Source organism: Physcomitrium patens, chromosome 7, assembly GCF_059467195.1.
Source record: "Physcomitrium patens ecotype Gransden chromosome 7, ASM5946719v1, whole genome shotgun sequence".
Classification (NCBI taxonomy): Eukaryota; Viridiplantae; Streptophyta; class Bryopsida; order Funariales; family Funariaceae; genus Physcomitrium; species Physcomitrium patens.
Window position 1 is genome coordinate 7,354,491 of NC_143416.1, and position 7,554 is coordinate 7,362,044.

Genomic DNA, 7,554 nt, shown 5'->3' on the forward strand with positions numbered 1-7,554 from the left:
ATCTTAGAAACTCTTATCAGATCTAAAATTTTATTTTTAAGATCCTAATCCATTTAAACCTCAATAACCTTCAATTCAACCATTAGATCAAGCTAATATTCACAATACATATTAAGCATAGCTGCAACCATTAACCTACAAAATTTTGCATATTGATTTGTTACAAAACTCTTGAAATTGCTTAAAACATCAATTCTATTTTATTTTACAAAAATCCAAATCATCTGAAACAATCTTGACTTTATAAAGCTCTTACAAAGTTATTACAAATCCAAATCATACAAAACCAATGATAAATAGAAATCTTATTAAGTCTGCTATCAAATCCCAATTTTTTAACCTCTAAAAGAGCTCTTAAATTGTTGTCGAGACTTGGTTTTATGCTTCAGGGTTTGTTTTCAATGAGGTTCATAAGTAGTCATCTTTGGATATCAATATCTAGTTTTTTTAGGTAATTTTTGCTAAAACCAATTCTCAACTCCTTCCTACATATGTCTATATCTTTTATTTTTCTAATCTTTTTTATTTTACCTTATTTATGGCCCTATAAAATAAGTAGAAGTCACTTTTTAAAAAAGATAGTATTACTACTAAAAATTTTATTACCTTCCTATCTTTTATCCATATTTTTTTACTTTATCTTTTAACTTAACTCTTCTATAATAAGATCCATATTATTATCTTTCACCATATAGTCGTCTTATAATACGACACCAGTATTACCAATAGAGGAGATTGTACCAACATGGAATGTATTACCTTGAAAAGATAGTTTGAGAAGAAAAGAATTATTAGCATTATGAATTCGACGACTTAAAAGAAGATCCGAGGACATTAAAATAGCTATAAAGAAGTTAAAAGATGCAAGGAAGAAAAACAAAGAAAGGTTTGATAAAAAGCATCAATTGCATCCTAAACTAATTCAAAATGATGATTGGATGTTGGTTTATGATAGTAGTCCAGACAACCAATATAACATAGTAAAGAAATTTATAAGGAGATGGTTTGGGCCTTGAAGAATAAGTAGTTATTTTCAGAATGTAGATATCTAGTGTATAGTGTAAACAGAGATAGATAATTGCTGAAAAGGTGGTTCAGCAGATAGAATGGATGAATAGTCAGGAAAAGTAGTTATCATTTGTAGTATAGGAGTTGGTATCTCGGGGTAGTATAAGGAGGATGGGAGAGGGGAAGAAAATGCCAGACTGTGAGAGTTGTGAGCCGAGGACCAGATTGTGATAGTACTGAGCCAGGGATAAGCTTAGTGCTATCTCTTCTTCTTAATTTTCTTGTTACTTTTGTGTTAGTGTTGATTCTAATGAAGAAAATCGATTTAATAAATTAATATTTGATTTACAAAGTTGTTTATGGATCACTGTTTATCAATTGTTGTAAAAGATTGAGGACGTATAGAAGTTTCTAGTCACTGTTTATTACAAGGTTATAAGTTTAGTGGAGAGGAATTATAATTGAAGGAATTGTCTTGATTAGATTCTGTGGATTGGAAGTTGTTCATTCCAGGGTTTGGGATATGCTTGTGGGTTCATGAATTACATAGGGTACTGAAATCGTTGTCGTGGATGTTATTGTATTGATATGAGAGAGTGGACAGTAGGAGGAAAAATTAAGTGTTCTTTGGTATGATAAGCATTCAGCAGTAGCGGTTAATTGCGTGAACCTAACAATTGGAGCTCATATACATGGTCTTTCCCTATGTTCGAATCTCCCTACATGGATTTATGCTAAGAGATTTCTTCCAAAATAAGTAAAATGAGCAATCATATTTTGGCGCCGCTGCCGGGGATTGACAACATTATTGAATATTAGGAATTAACTATCGAAGCAGTAAAGGAGATTAGGAAGCAAACTCAGTAGAAATAATGAAAGAGTATAATTATTAAGAATGAGAATTTAACAGCAAAGAGAATAAAGCAAGCAAAGGAAAGAACAGAGTGATTACAAGCAAGAAATTTGTTGCGTAATGAGCGAGATCACAAATTGAAAAAGAAGCATCGACAAAGTTGGATTAAGCCGTGGTTGCATGCCTGTCGGCATATTCGATCGTACCCAGAAGACGATCGACCTCTAATATTTCAGAAGTACATACCGTTAAAGAAATTGCCAAGAGCACTCGCGGAGAGCGCTGCTAATAGTCCAGCAAATCTCTCAAAGCCGTTAATAGAAAACGAGGAAGGCTTAGAAGAATTAGGTATCCCATTGGGTATCTTCTTAATTGGAAATATGTCCAATCCTAACAAGACTGGTTCTGAAGATCGACATAAATCACTTGCCAATAAAGATCAATTCAGAGTATATCAAAACCTATTTTTTTCACCTCATATTCAACCAGTAAAATTATTTGGAGATAATAATAATCAATCGGAAAGGCGTGGAAGTCCGAAAAAGACTTTTGTGAGAGACATTTTTTATTTTAATAAGAAATTGAGCGGAACACCGGTATCGTTAATGACGTCTAGAGGACCAGCGATTCCGATTGCAGTTCAAATGGGTACAGTATGCAATCGAACGACTAGCGTCGTGCCATTACCTACTTTTTGAGGTTTACCAGGTGCGGATCTAGATCAACATTTGTCTCAATTCTTGACGGCATGTGTAGCCAATAATGGAAGAACAGAAGACATTTGGCTGAGATGGCTGCCAGTGACATTGAAAGACACAGCGTTTGAGTGGTATAACCACCAACCTGTGGGACAATTTATCAATTGGGAGGCATTGAAAAATGCATTTTTAGCCCATTTTTGATCAATTGGTTTTAAAGAACGTGTTAGAGAAAAATTAATAAACAGAAGAATAGTATCAGGGGAAGCGGTACAGTCATATTATGGTCGTGTAGCAGATATACTTCGGAAATGGCCAAATAACCAAATGTCGAAATCATTTGTGTTGTCCATATTGGTTAATGGACTACACCCACCAGAATTGAAAATGTTTGTGAAGGAGGCCCAATCAGCCACCATTGCATCATCTCTTGAGCGAGCAAAAGTATGGGAGGAATGTCACTATGACCAGAACTTAACAGTTGGAGCCACGATGATTCCATCTCAAGGAGGTTATCAAATGACAAATTGGAATGATGCATCGAGAAGTTATCTGGTAAGGAATGATTATGGTACAATTCCATAGGGAATAATGGATGCCGTTCCATTGTAAGCTGTACCACCATCATCATCACACCCGTATGTGCCTTATTCCACATATCAGAAACCAATACCTATAAAGGAATTACCAAATGCATTAGTATCAAGAGATCCCAATGAGTCATTGCTGTTAACATTGATGAAAAAAATGGATGAATTGGCTGTGAATTTGGCCAAGGATAAAGAAAAAAGGCATAAACTAACTAATATGTGTCCTATGTCTGGTGCAGCAATTATAAGGGGCAAGGTCATTTAGTAACAGAATGTCCTTCACCACCCCAAATGACTGTACAATGTACCTTTTGGGGAGGCAAGCATATTACCACCAACTGTTGGAATTTACGAAAGCAAGAATAACTCAGTAACCAGATAATGACTCAACCAACTTTGTGGAATGTCAATCAAGTACAGACAAATAATAGGTTTGGCTGGAATGGAAATTGAGCAAATAAACAAAATAAGAATTATTTTAATTTCCTCAACTCTGAATTTTACCAAGAAGATGTATCCAATACTCATGGATTGGCGATGAACCAACCAGGATACCATCAATATCCATCCATGACAAAGCCAATGCCAGACTCTACAGTAGCAATGGATCAACCAAGATCCTTTACTCATCCGACATAGAACAGATCTAGCGGTTATATACTAGTAGAGACACCCATTATCCCTGAAGGAGTTGGCAGGAGATCACTTCATTGTTATGGTTGCAGACAAATCGAACATTATGCGAGTGAATGTCCTAATCCAAGGGCCACTGATGACTATGCTCCAATATGTGGAAATTGTAAGCAGTCTGGTCACACTTATCAATAGTGCAATGTGCCTTTTAATTATAATAACCGGGACCAGCAAATGTAAACAAGTCAATCGACTAAGGACAAAGATCCTGTTCAATGAGACGCATCAATACATCATGTCGAGATGGTGAACGCAGTACTTACTAGAAGCCAATAAAAAGACAAGAATCTAATTCAAGACATGGATGAACTAATCGCAGGAGAGCAAGTAGCGCCGTCCATAGGGCTAAACGAACCAATATCAGTATTGGGACGTATCCTAATATTGAGACCTCAACAAACTGAGGAACCTAATTTGGTTTCACATGCCAATTGGCCGGGACCAACCAATCCAAGTCTTGTTAAAGGCTTCGTACCCAGTATGAGACCTAACTCGGTGGCACAATCCAATGAGGTCCCAATTATAGAGGCTTCGGTTCCATTCCAAGCAATTCCAATATCTATGTAATTTTGAGAAACGTCCTATCCATTGAAAGATTCTCTTGGAGGCGGGAATTCCAAGGAAGCCCTGGCTGCTGTTCAAATTCTGAGTCCAGGGCGGAAGAATATCTTACCTCACAGAATTAAACTCAAACCAATAAAAAAAAAAAAAAAAAAAAAAAAAAAAAAAAAAAAGGCATTGAGAATTATCCTAAATATGGAACCCTATGATATTTTGAAGGATCTGGATGCTATTCAGCCTTCTATATCTATGAAGCAACTTCTAGCGGTCGTACTAGAGTACCGTTTTACATTGAATTCATCGTTAATACGGCATAGGCACCGTAATAAAGAAGTTTGTGAAGTCAGTTTGAACCGTGATCCAAGTGCACCAACCATCGATGTTTTGATTGACGGTATTATGATCTCGGGTGTTTAGGTGGATGATGGTTCCAGCATCAATTTAATGAACGCTGATACAATGGATGCTTTAGATTTGGAATACTTAATACCCACGACATTGCTATTACAGATGGCAAATCATAGCCGGATTAAACCAATGGATATCTTACGGAGTGTTCAAACTATGATTGCTGGTATTGCATATGAAATCGACTATATCGTCTTTCGATTACAACGTTCGACTTTATCATATCCAATTTTATTGAGACGACCCTGGCTTTATTAAGCAAAGGCCAAGAATGATTGAGGTCGTGATACTTTGACAATTGGCAAGGACAGAGACAAAATGGTGTTACAAATGTACCCAGTACACTATCACGAGGAGTCTCAATTACCAGCATCTGAATTAACGTCGGACGATGAACTTAGCTCTGATGACGACGTAGTAGCACCAATTACGAAGGTGCCCGTGGAAGCAGCACTACACCCTAGAGTGGTGTACCAATGTGGAGGTCCGGGGGAGTACTTGATATACTCGACGGACTCGGAAAATTCGGATTATGTTAACACTGATTGGATGACTAAGTATGATGTGCACCATGTTAGTGCCCTGGATTTAGGATTCAGTACTTTATACATGTCAAAGTTACGGACTGACTTTAAACCAACGCAGGGATTGAAACAGAACATCGTCATTGCACCTTTATGTCAAACTATGAACTTGGCGACCACAGTAGAACCTCGGACAATTAAGATCTACGAAGGTATTAAGGAACAAGAGTTGACCTGCTGGACCGAATTTTTCTTGCATCATAAATCCGCTTTTACTTGGACTTATGATGATTTAAAAGGTATTCCCACTGAAGTCTATGAGCATCATATCATTTTAGAGGAGAACGCTAAACCGGTACGGCAGAGGCAACACCAGCTTAACCCAAAATATTTTTTTTTAGTGAAAGAGGAATTGGATAAACTTCTCGATGTGGGTTTTATTTATCCTGTTCCACATAGTGCATGGGTGTCACCAATCGTGATGGTACCGAAAAAGAATGGGAATTGTCAGGATTTTTAGAAACTTAATGCGGCCACCAAGAAAGATTACTTCTCATTACCTTTCAAGGACAGTATGGATAACATATTGGTATTATCACCACTAAGTAAAAGAATAGGAGTGGGGCACCAGTTAAAATCATTTTGTGGTATTGTTTTGGATTGGCTGGAGTGCCATTTTCTTATATTTCTTGTGTTTTCAAGAGTAGTAGTTCCAGTTAAGAGTTAACAGTGTAGAGCCAGTCACAAGAAAGAGAGCGCATGGTGGAGACCCACAGGCAAGAACTATTCCAGGCTCGCAGTAATTCAATTTTGGAACTAAAAAAAGTAAAAGGTCAATTGGTAATGGAACGAGAAAAGATCGAGTTATTGGCATAAGAAAAATTGGTATTGAGTGACCAATACAGATGTGAAATGGAGCGGTTAAGGGCTAAAATTGAGGCCTTGAATGATGAGGTGATAAGATTGGCAAAGGATTTAGTGAATATTAGTCAAGCTCAAGTATCGACGTTGTCAGTTCCCGAAGCTCCAGTAGAGAGGAGACACTTTCAGCGCTAGTTGGAATTGAGAGATGCCCAGATCCTAAAATTGAAAGCTCAAGTTTGTGAACTGGGCGAGTACAATGAAGACCTTTCAGCTCAGTTGAGGCAGGAGCCGATGGAAGGATTGGAGGAGGACGAAGATTTGCAGTTGGAACCAGAATTCGTGGAACCAATAACAGATACTGCAGTAATTGATTAATTAGATAGGCCAGAGGGATCGTAATTTTTGTAGAGTTTTGTTAGATAATTTTTAGATAGGTATCAATTGAGTGTTTGCGAGGATGCTGCACAGTTAGGAGTGGGGCTATGTAGAATAAGTAGTTATTTTTAGAATGTAGATACCTAATGTATAGTGTAAACAAGAATAGATAATTGTTGAAAAGCTGGTTCAGCAGGTAAAATGGATGAATAGTCAGGAAAAGTAGTTATCATCTGTAGTATAGGAGTTGGTATCTCGGGGTAGTATAAGAAAGATGGGAGAGGGGAAGAAAATACTAGACTGTGAGAGTTGTGAGTCGAGGGCCAGACTGTGAGAGTTGTAAGCCGAGGGCCAGACTGTGAGAGTTGTGAGCTGAGGGCTAGATTGCGATAGTACTGAGCTGGGAATAAGCTTGGTACTATCTCTTCTTCTTAGTTTTCTTGTTTCTTTTGTGTTAGTATTGATTCTAATAAAGAAAATCGATTTAATGAATTAATGTTTGATTTACGAAGTTATTTATGGATCATTGTTTATCAATTGTTGTGAAAGATTGAGGACGTATGGAAGTTTCCAGTCACTGTTTATCACAAGGTTATAAGTTTAGTGGAGAAGAATTATAATCGAAGGAATTGTCTTGATTAGATTCTGTAGATTGGAAGTTGTTCATTCCATGGTTTGGGATATGCTGATGTGTTCATGAATTACACAGGGTACTGAAATCGTTGTCGTGGATGTTATTGTATTGATATGAGAGAGTGGACAGTAGGAGGAAAAATTAAGTGTTCTTTGGTATAATAAGCATTCAGCAGTAGCGGTTAATTGCGTGACCCTAACAATTGGAGCTCATATACATGGTCTTTCCCTATGTTCGAATCCCCCTATATAAATTTATACTGGGAGATTTCTTTCGGAATAAGTAAAACGAGCAATCACAGGCCTTGTGTTGTCAAAAAAGTAAATGACAATAGGACATACTTATT